This window comes from Maylandia zebra, linkage group LG2 (assembly GCF_041146795.1).
Source record: "Maylandia zebra isolate NMK-2024a linkage group LG2, Mzebra_GT3a, whole genome shotgun sequence".
Lineage (NCBI taxonomy): Eukaryota > Metazoa > Chordata > Actinopteri > Cichliformes > Cichlidae > Maylandia > Maylandia zebra.
In genome coordinates this window covers 24,637,337-24,649,394 of record NC_135168.1, presented here as the reverse complement: position 1 = coordinate 24,649,394, position 12,058 = coordinate 24,637,337, and positions in this window count along the sequence as shown.

Genomic DNA, 12,058 nt, shown 5'->3' with positions numbered 1-12,058 from the left:
TACACTGGAACCAGACACTGTTTATAGGGTAGTAAATGTGTAGTGAAGTGAAGTGGATTTAGTATTGACTGTTTAGTTTATGTGTATATGAGCATATAAAACGCTCAGCTGAGATTACACAAATGAATTCATATGATCTAATGACAAAAACCTCCATAACAAGGACAACATGAAGGGACAGAGAGGAGAAAAGACAGGAGGAGAGGAAGGAGAGAGGGAAGGAGAGAAGATGATGAAGACTGAGAGAAAAAGGAAAGGTGAAGCACAGAAAAGATTAGGAAAGAGTGAAAGTGAGAAAATTAGAATCCTTCCACGGAGGGCAAAATCATCTCCTATAATTACCTCAGAGCCCACAAGACCACACACGCACGCACCAGCGCACACACAGACACACACACACACAGATAAGAGGAGGAAGGGAAATCCTCACCAAATCCATCCAAAATGTTGCCAGCCCTGAGCTCAGGATGTCGCTCTCTCTCACACACGGACAGGAACAGACTGATGGAACTGGGTTACAGACAGAGCGAGGTGGAAGCGTGATCAGACGATGAAGAGAGAAGAAAGTGAAACTGAAAAAAGGAAAAGAGAAAAAAGCAGACACTGAAATGACAGAAAAGAAATAAATCAGAGATAAGATGAAGGATTTTCCTTACCATGCAGATCTGAACAGATTATATAGAAGCTGTATGTGTGTGTGTGTGTGTGTGTGTGTGTGTGTGTGTGTGTGTGTGTGTGTGTGTGTGTGTGTGTGTGTGTGTGTGTGTTCTAAACACACTAAACAACAAGCCTTCGGATCTTCAAAATAAAACCAACGACTTTATTTTTGCCTGTAGGAGAAACTGATTCACACTACATTTTCATCCATCCATCTAACCCTCCATCCAACCATCCAACCAACGACCCATCCATCCATCCATCCATCTTCTTCAATTTATCTAATTTAGGGTGGGGTGTATGGGGCCTGTCCCTGCTTGGGAAAAGTCCTCAATGTACATTTAAAATGAAACCTCGTTTTAAAATCCACTTTTTTTTAAATTCAAATTACATGTAGTGATTTTATTCTTTCATGTTTCATTTATGAATCATGAGAAACTCTGTCCTGTGAAAAAGAAGGCACTAAAAGTGTGAGCAGAGAGAGTTTGATTCCCTCCACTGTTTATTTACAGATTTTACAAAGAAAAAAAAACTCTTTTCAGCTTGAAGTGATTCTGTTTTTTTCCATTTACAGTGTGAACCAGAGAGGTGCAGCAGCTCTTATTGTGCTGCTTGTGTTCTGAGCTGACTCAGAGTGTTTAGACAGGGCTTAGTTACTGAGGAGAGAGCACACACTATACTTTTCTCTGGAAATTCAGAAACCAAACGGAGACTTATTACTTTTTTATCGACATTTTTACTTTGGGTTTACTGGCTTCAGTAACTCATTGTTTGTATGGGTGTCAAAGGTCACCATTCAGCACATAATGAATATTTAACAAAGTCAATTGGACATTATCTCTCCAGGAAAAACAAGCCACGGTGGGAACAAAGGAAGAAATATTGATCATGTTACTTCAGTAAAAAAAAGCAAACTTGTGTCTGTATTAGAGATGGACCGATCCGATATTACGTATCGGTATCGGTCCGATACTGACCTAAATTACTGGATCGGATATCGGAGAAAAATAAAAAATGTAATCCGATCCATTAAATATCACGAAAGCACCTCACAAAACTTGCAACACGCCGTAACTCACCTCAGAACGTTAGCACTCGGAGCAGTATGCATCACGTGATAGAGCGGCTGTGGCATGCGGGACCTGTCGGTGGTCTGGATAGCATTTGGAGCTTCGCTAGCAACCCGGCATTTCATCTCCGACAAAGTTATCCCCGAGAGAAGTAAAGCAAGTGTGTAAGTCCATCTCTGAATGTTTGTAAAGCATTCCTGCGTTAAGCTTAACAAGCGATATATGGAGCGACTGCCTCTCCTGCTGCTACTTCAATCATGAAACTGCTTAACGATCAGCTGATCGGCTTTTCTGTCACCAGTCCGTTTCTCTAGTTTGTTTTTGGCCCACTTTGCACCAGAAAGAGCAAACCAGCGGCTGAACAACAGCAGCACGTTTAAGCTTGATAAGCTGTTGTTAGAATTTATTTAATATTACTTTCTACTCGAGGATCTTTTTCTAGCTGACGGCTGGTAACTGTGCAGGGGCGGATCTAGCAAAGTTTAGCCAGGGGGGCCGATAGGGCATTAACAGGGAAAAGGGGGCACAAAGACATACTTTTCTTTCTTATTCTCATTTAAAATGTCTAGCTTTTAATAAATAATTATCTGACACCCAAAGTTTTAATCTGATGTAAAATGAATAGAAGTCAATTACTGTATATAGTGACTATTAAGTCTAATATATATACCCTAGTAAGCTATAGTACTTTTTCCTTTGGGAAGGTACCATCTGTGCAGTCTGCAATTTTGTTGAAGAAAGATGTTGAATCTATTTAATATTTCTTGAAAAATAATTGATTTCTGTGCATTTTTTTTCACACTGCATCAAATTAAGGTTGATTACGTCGATTAAGCATCATGAGGTGGAGGGTGGGGGGTGGTTCCCTATTTTTTATTTATTTATTTTTGTTGTTGCTGGGAGTTGGAGCCCTATTAGTTAGGTTGCTCAATATTTCTGCTAAGTACTCTTTAAAATACCAGAATAGGGAGGATGGTGCAGGTTTAAGTTTATTAGATTGATCAGTATTGCTGAACTATGAAATATTTTTTTTGCATACAGGTATAACAGAATAGCTTTAGTGTAGTTGTTGTTTTAAACTTGAGTATGAACTTATACAAAATGCAGCAAGATATTTAAAAAACAGTTGTGTTGATAAAAAACACTATATCGGATTCATATCGGTATCGGCAGATATCCAAATTTATGATATCGGTATCGGTATCGGACATAAAAAAGTGGTATCGTGCCATCTCTAGTCTGTATTAATAATTAATAATGCAGTGACATGTGATTGGGAACTATTTTGGTAACTAAACAGTTGTGAATGTGCTGAAAGTGTGTGGACGGTCACAACCATCAGCTCTCTGCCCCCATGTCAATAACATGACCCCCAGATGAGAGATGGTGAAAACATTAAAATCCCCTTTAATGCTGATTATTCACAAGGTTACAAAAGATCCAAAACAATTCAGGAGTAGGAACCTGAATACCAGAAAGGAGAGACTCAGACAAACTCATCACGTAGTAGGGACAGCTGAATCTTATCAAGCAAATAAAAGGAAGTAAAACCTGAAACCTGAATAAAACAGGAAGAACGGCCTTGACACAAAGAGACAACGACAAGTCAGAAGGAACAGAATGGGAACACAGGAGGGAACTAACAACCCTGACATTGTTTCAACCTAAACTAAGAATTAAAGGCTCAGACAAGAAAAAATTCAGGTAACACTTTATAATACAGCCCACAACTGAAGGTGTAATTCCTCTCTAATTAAATGGATTAAATAGATACTCAAAGGTAGAATCCGAGGGACCGCTCCAGCCTTCGTTTGTCTTCGCTGGAGGGTCCGAGGGACCGCTCCAGCCTTCGCCTGCCTTCGCTGGAGGGTCCGAGGGACCGCTCCAGCCTTCGTCGTCTTCGCTGGGGGGTCCGAGGGACCGCTCCAGCCTTCATCCGCCTTTGCTGGAGGGTCCGAGGGACCGCTCCAGCCTTCCGTTTTCACTGGAAGATCCAAGGGGCCCGTCCAGCCATCAGCGTCGCCTGCAGAACAGCAGCCGGTGCCGTATGCGCTGGGCATGAATCAAACATTTTCTTTGGGGTTACATGTTTTAAATGTTTGAGTTTTGGGTGGGGGGAACTGTTACGATTCGGTGTTGTCAGTGTTTTGTTTTAGGCGTGACGGTTGTGTTTCCTGCTTTACTTTGAAAGTCTGTCTTATCTCAGTGTGTTCAGTTTACGCTTCCTTGTCTCGTCAGTTCTGATTTGCCCCAGCTGTGTTTCCCTCCTGTTGTCCATTCCCTGATTGCTCCCTCTATGTATTTAAGCCCTGTGTTTCAGTTTGTCATGTTCGCGATCTCCCCCCCCCGGTTGTAAATAGTTTGGTGTTTTGATGTAAATAAATGTCTTATTTTGCTTTGATAAAATAGTTGTCGATGCTTTCGTTTTGGGATTTTTTTGTGGAGACCCGTAGTAGTTTTTTTTGTTTTGTTTTTTTTTCCCTTATTTTTATTTTTTCTGTGTTGCATGCCGGTTGCCTAGGCCGGGGTGTAACAACAGACTGTCAAAGTAAAACAGGAAGCATAACACTGAGATGCGGACCTGACACTGAGATATAGAGACATGAAAAAGGCACGGAGTAGGCATAACACTGAAAACAGGGAAGGCATATAAACAAAACCTAACACTGGAAATCAGGAGATACTAAAGAACTTAGGGAGTTAGGAATACAGAAACAAAAACCAAGAGACTAGCAATGACACATCATAATGAAATCAAAGATTAATAATAACACAAAACACTAGGTCAGTGACCCAGGACCGTGACAGTAAACACTGCAGTGGTGGTTACTGTCTTCTTAGTCTGGATTACTGATAACCCACCTCAATCATTTTCTCTAACAAAAACGTTTGTGCAGAAGTTCATGTACCTCAGTGAAGGTTTGTGTAGCAGCAGCCAAACATCAGATATTTTGAAGAAATATCACTGTTCTGCTACTTTTCTTTTAAATATATAAATATACACACATTTAAAGAACATTTTGAATTGTAGCATGACGTTTTAGACTTTGTGAATGAATCCCCTTGAGTTTTAGGTTTTAGTTTTAATCTAAAGGCCGTCAGGCTTGTCAAGCAACCTGCTGACTGGGTGCTGCTGGTATCAGATAGGAAGGTTATAAAGAACTGAGTGTTTGTATTTGGTGACCTCAAGATTTACTTGGAAGGTGTGATTCATACAGTAGAACAACGCAGGGCAATGCTGCTGTTTGTGCTACAAACTCTAAAATGTTTTTCTGTTGTGCCATCTCAGGTTTAGGACACGAATCAGTCACATGAAAACACTAAGGACTTGGATCACTGGCTTTATAACCCTGCAAGAGCAAAAATCAAACATTAAATAAGACAATAATTTGATAGTAAAATAATTACCTTCCATAAAATCTAAAAGCTTTTGGGTGGTTCAGCTTGGACCTCTTGCACTAATATACACATGCAGCTTTGATAAGAGCAGCATGTAGGTCACACCTAACCTTTTGTTTGACTGCTGGAACTGGAGATATAAAGCTGAGCTTGATTCTGTGATTGCATGGCTTAGTCCCATTCATAAAGTTCTTCTTAAACTCGTTGTTGTGGAAATGTCCTACCCCATCATATTCTGATGGTATCAGCCCATTATCAGCTGTTATTAGTCCCATATGGCAATAACAACCCAAGTGGTGAAGGAGACCGTTGTGCAATGAAATCCATGCAGCATAGGGTTGTGTTACAGAGAGTAAAATAAATATCTCACAGACTTGTGACGTGTTTAACACTGAGATACGAAGGTCGTCATTAGTTTTTTTGAAATTAGAGTGCTTTGGTGCCTAAATTTAGTCAAATAAGGTTCCTGTTCAGCATTGCGAAACAACCACCAATAACTGCCTACTAGTAGAAGAATCAACGGCAGTATTTATGGAACTGATAAGAACTGATAATGGCCATTCAGTGTGCTGATAACATTCAATAATACTCAAACTTGTTTTCCCAAATTAATAATAGAAACCAAAGAACTTTGAAACGGGTAAGAGTCCGTTCTTCCAGTCAGCATTAAATTACTCGCAGCGCAAACTATGTGATAAACTATTGCTGTTAGCTAGGAAATGTATTCTCATTGACTGGGTTAAGGATAAGCCTCCCTCTGTGACTTTGTGGTACAGGGAATTATTTAAAGTTATTCCTCATGAAAGAACTGCTGCTGTTTTGGAGGAAATGAGGATCTGTTTCTCAATGCTTGGTTCCCTTTGCTTTTTTATTTGTTAAATGATCTGTCCAACTGTTGAGGGGGGGTGGTTGCTTTTAAGACGTCCTCAGGTAAATAGGAAGTGAGCGTAAAGGACAACAGTTCACTCTTGTAGTTTATCTTTTTTTCTAAATCTGTGGGTAAATGGATCAAAATCTATTTATTTTCTCTCCTTTTTTCTTCCTTCTTTTTTTGTTTCTTTCTTTCTTGTTTGTTTCTTTCTCCTTTTGGGTTTTTTTTCTTCTCTTTTTTCCACCATATGTGTGTTTGCACAGGTATATAATGACTTTAATTTAAGTGATTTGGGGGGGGGGGGTTCTCTTGTTTGTCTGCTTTGTTATGTTTTTATGCTTTCCCTGATAATGAATAAAAACTGTTAAAAGAAAAAAAAAGAAGAAAAAAACAGCGTTCATTGTTCTGTATCGAGTGTACAGCTGATAGATGACATTTTTAAAAACTGATTAATGAGAGCTAGGGAGATGGAGGTGAAAATCAAATCAACGTTCTGGTGCTATAACTTCTGATGCACCAGTTTCTGTGTCACTGTTTGACTTCCGTAAGAACAGTTGCTTGATCCTGTATCAGAGGCCGATGTTGATACCGACTTTAGCCACTGTGCTACATTGGCCGTGCAGTATGTTTGGGGTATGATGCTCCAGTTAAAGCTGACAGGTAAGGCTCAGGAGATTTGTTCTGGCTCATCCATTAAGGACAGCCTCTCTTATAAAACTTGTGCTATCTGCCTATACGTAGCATTTTATGGGTCTCCGACAAACATCTGGCCAAATGTACACTGATCTTGCCAGAGAGAAGGGGAGCCTTTTTCGTCGGTGGTGCTCTGCATCCAGGCTACTGACATAGCCGCAATGCTAAGGCTAATGTGGGTAGAGGAGTTCAAAAAATTCAGTTCCAGAGTCTATTAGAGTCAACATAACAAGTAACCAGGCACAAGTAGGTCAAAGGTCATCACCACAGCACCCCAACAAAACTATGGTACTGACATTTAAGGTGGAATGTGTAAGGTCCATCTGGCCTTTAACCTTACTACTGTTGTTGCAGGTGGTGTTGAAGCAGAAGCACTCACTGCACATAACACTACTGACTGTCCAAGAAAAACACGACCGCCATGCGCTTTACTGGAGGTGAATACAGCGCAGCTGATGTATCTGAACTCTGACAGTCCTCTTTGGCCTCACCCATCAGCCCCTGTGCCCTTTGCACCTGTCAGAGCCTAAAAGCAAGTTCTGGTGAGAGGAAGAAGAACACTACGATCTCTCTGACAACATGACCAGTTCTCTCTTCATCAGAATGACCCAACAGCTGCTATGTTTCAGGCTGGAGGCTGCAGACCCCTCAGACAGCACGGCTTCCAGGGTTTTTCAGTAGTTGGATATGAAGTCACTGTGTCATTCAAGCCTTAAGAGCTTGAAAAGAAGGTGGCTGGACCTCTTTATTTTTTTAATTAAAATTTAAAAAGTCCAGTACTACATGTTTTGAGGTTCTTTTGAAGTTCTGGAGACTACCATGACCTGGATGACTGAGAACATATGCAGACAGACTGCCTCATCCAAATAAAGAAATTACATCACAGTAGAAGTTGTGCCTGGAGTCAACCCACCCAGCCTGAGACACATAAAGTCCAATCCCTCTCTGCACAGGTATTTCCAGATCCATGTTGAGTCCCATGGACACTCATCTGCAAGGTCTGGGAATGCCTAGTCATAAGGACTCCACCAGGAAAATACCTACTTACATTTTAGCCACGAAACCTAATTTTGGATACACAGAAGAAGATGGCTGGTTGGATGCTTTTTCATAGTGCACATGACAGAGTGTGGTAGCTTTTCACAATTACATTCCACATTCCAGATTTTTTGTGGTTGGCTGAAGCTCAAATATGGCCATGCAGACTTTTTACAAACTATTTTTTTGTGGTAGCCTCCAGGCTGCCTTGGTGAGACGCTCACTCACAGTTTTAGGCTCTTGTCATGGTCTCGGTCTTTTGACCCATCTTTCTGAATTACTGTGACTTTTGTATTATTATGTTCTAGCTTACACCTGATAGAACACCGAGAGGTACAAAAACATGACTCATCTTTCAGAGTTGCAAAATTCTGCATGGAGCTGCTGTGTAGCATCTGATAAGCTTTAAAGATAAACTCCTTGGTTTGAATTAGATCACTTCATCTACAGTCTGTAGCAACAAGCCTGAACTACAACAGCCCCCTGAGGTGATTTTCAGTCTGAACGCTCACAGGTGTGGCCATTAACTCATTCTTATGGTGAAATGAGAGAACTTGATGTGATTCCAGCGACTTAAAGGCTGAAATCGGTCCAGTATTTTACACTGCAGGGTTTTATTTTCCAGTAAAAACCTGACGGTAAGATCACTCTGCCCTATTCGCTCTCCAATTACAGCGCTTGTAGTGACATTTAGCTCGGTGTGTGCTTTAGCCCTTGAAAAGGCCACAAGTCCACTTCACCTAAGCAAACGACGTTTTTGTCATCACACCTGCTGATTGGATTATCAGGAGCACCTTCAGCTGCCATGTAAGACCTTGGCGTCTGATAAGCTATCAGTCTCCTCTGGAAGGTGAATTACAACGACCTCAAGAAGTGCCCTTGAGCAAGGCATTTAGCATGCTTCCTATTGGCTGTGGGCACAGGGCTGTGTGCAGTCTGTAAATGGCACACGTTGGAGTGCCATATTGATTACACACTAGGCTGGGGTGTGTTTGCATTGATTTTTATATCTGAATCAAACAAAAGTTCGAACACTATAACAGCAGAGTGACGGCCATCAGACGGGATCCACGTGGACGCTACATCAGCTGGTTGGATTGGTGTAATCACGCTGTCAGACGACCGCTGTGGGAATCACTTCAGTTTTTACTGCACAGTTTATACTGCAGTTATTATTACTCTGTTACTCTACTTTATTAAACCTACATTTATTGTTACTATACATTCATTCAGCAAAAACATGTTCAGTTGTCACTGCTCAGTGTCTTTCTTTCTCTGTGCCACTTATATATCCCTTGAGCTTGTCTGTAACCTTATAACAGACCCAGTGAGTCTGGAATGGGTAAAACCATCACTGACACACATAGGAGATGTGGTCGCATCTGAAAAAGCTATAAAAAATGTTATTAATGTCTATTATCAACAAACTGCTGCAGAGCAAAGGTCATTCAAAGGCAGATGATAACAGAAATGAACCTGCTTTGTTTAATGGACTGATTCTTATATGGGGCTTTTCTGCTTCATGTCTCATTCACACACTCAGGCCCCGGTGATGTAGACATCAGGAGCAACGCAGGGTTCAGCATCATGTCAAAGATACTTTGGCATGTACACTGGAGCAGCCAAGGATCGAACCATCAACCTTCCAACCTGCAGATGAGCCACAGCCACTCCACCCAGTGTGAGAAATATATAAGTGTCAAAGGCAAAGTGAAAGCTCGAGTCAAGTTATTTAGATTTGCTGGAGTCTCATAAACATGCACGAGCCTAATAAAGAGCAGTACGAACTCATAGTGAAAGTACACGGTGGTCAGAGCTCCGTAATCAGCTCATGCAGCATACAGCAGGCTGAAGTTCATTCACATTCACTCACATTACATCAGAGCTAGCTGAGTTAGCTAAACCTGCTGAGGCATGAGGAGGTGTTTGTGAAAATACCATCAGGACAGAATGATTAGTGACAAAGGAGGTGCAGGAGGAGACAGCAGAGGATGTGGGAGAAGAGAAAACGATGCAGTGTGAGGCGGGAGGATCAGGAGGACGTGTCAAGGGAAGGTCTTTATATTGCTCCCCCATTCCTCCATCAGCCTTTTATCTCTCTGGGTGGAGAGGATCAAGGGTCAGCCGTAGGACTGAGGGATGGGTGGGAGAAGCATCTGACACACACACACAAACACAGACACACACACACACACTTGACTTGACACTTTTGATCTCAGCAAGCACATCAAATTGACATAATGCTTTCCCTCACCCCTAACCCTGAAAATGACTGGTTACCCCTAACCCTGAGGTTATAGCACATTTTCAGTCTCAAACATGTGTTCAAACTGGGAATGGACATTTGGAACCCATAAACGCTGGTGGTTCCCACAAGTATAGTGACATGATAATTTTCTGTTCTCAAAATGATGTATAATCATGCACACCGATTTTTAAAGTCAGGAATTCTTAGCTGACGCACACACACACAAACACACACACTCCAACAACATCTGCAAATGTGAATTTCCTCTTACTGGATGTTCCCTGTTTCTGTGAGCTTTCACTGAAAATATGATGAAACTAATAAACTCTGGAATGTTTGATCATGTGACAGTTTCACAGTGACAGCGTGGGTCTGGTTTTACTTCCAGTGTGTGACCTCGATAATTACTGAAAACAGTCTTTAGACATTAATATCATCTGCGTCTTATTTATATCTTTCTGATATCTACAAAGGTAAAACAAATGCAGCAGCTCTGTGCACATGTAAAATGATCAGTTTTTAAATGTTGTGAGGAAAACGCTGTGACCGAGTCTGTCTGTGTGACCACTGTGGGAGTCTTCTTATTGTGCAATGACCATGTTTCCAGTCAAAGTGATGCATTCTTTGCATAGAAACTGTTTTGCAACATATGCAGCAATAAGGTCCTCTCACCAACACAGTGTCAGTCAGAGAGCATCTTCTTTCACTTCTTTCACTGCTCAGCTGAACGCGGCTGCTGCTGTGTGTGTGTCACCAACACGTTCCTGCTTCTTAAATGTGTTTGTGAGGGTCAAAGGTGGGTGTTAGCCCACCTGTGAGGTGCTTCAAACCTCTGTGACAGCTGAGCTACACTCAGCACCCCTTTAAACGTTATAATCAGAAGCAGTCACTCAAATGAAACAACATCTGGATCATGTGCAGAACGAACACAGCAGGTTCCAGGAGCGAGCCCACACCGAGGCTGAGCTTTGAATGTAGGCCTTTCTTCATCACTGCATCTTAACACAGACCTCTGTAAGGCGCTGTGAGAGTGAAGGCTGAGCCGGTTCTGGTGTTCACACATGTATGGACGCAGTTAAGAAGGATCCGGCTCAGTGTGCATGATTTCCACAGCCAGCAGTAAAACCAGCAACGAGTGGGAGCAGACGGGACTTCAGTGAAGGCAACTAAACTGCCCTCAAACTTCAGTGGATTCTTCTCAGCAGCAGACACATTTCACACATCTGAGCTTTAAACTCCCACAGATGTCAAAAGAGTTACTCCCGTCACATAATGAAAGTAATCAGAGTAAAATGATGTTGTAATGAAGCTGCTTTAATGGGTGTGGCCTCACAGCAGCACTACATTTACTAAAAAACGACTCCAGGATTTCATAAGATTTAAAAAGCCCGTGAACAGTTAATGAGAGCCGGTTTGAACCAGGAAAGTCTGCCTTTTCAAAGTAAAGAGAATTTTGTGAGTAAAAATCAGGAGACCCTTTCAAATGAAATGTCAAAGGTTTTTTTATTTAGATTTGAGGCACTTAAATTGTGGAATCGCTGCTTTTTCTGCTTCCAGATATAAAATTGCAGAATCCAGTGTTGTTCAGCAAGAATGAAGCTGATTTTTCTTCCTCATCTAACTTGTCTGTGTGCAGGTGAGACCTGGTGTGAACAGGTACATCAGTATTCCCTCCAGTCTGAACACAAGTGGCTCTATTCAGCTCACAGCAGGATATGGATCAGTCCCACCGCCATCCGTCACACTGACGCTGGTTCTGTGCAGGACAACAACAGCCCCATGCCTTCTGTCCTCAGGTTCTCCTCATGCATAAACACAGAACGATTTATCACCAGATAAATATTTATCCACTTATGACCAACAGTCCATCTGTGTGGGGTTAATCACACAGGTTAATGTGTGGTTAGTGTCAGCCAACATGTCCTCATGTCCTTTACTTATTAAACTGCAGCACTGACTCAAGGAACTGTTATTATGATCCTGAATCACTAAAATTATAAAATTACAGTTTAGCGGAGGCACAAACACGCACTGACGCTTTAATGCTACAGTGACAAGAAATAAAATACCAGCTGACAGTCC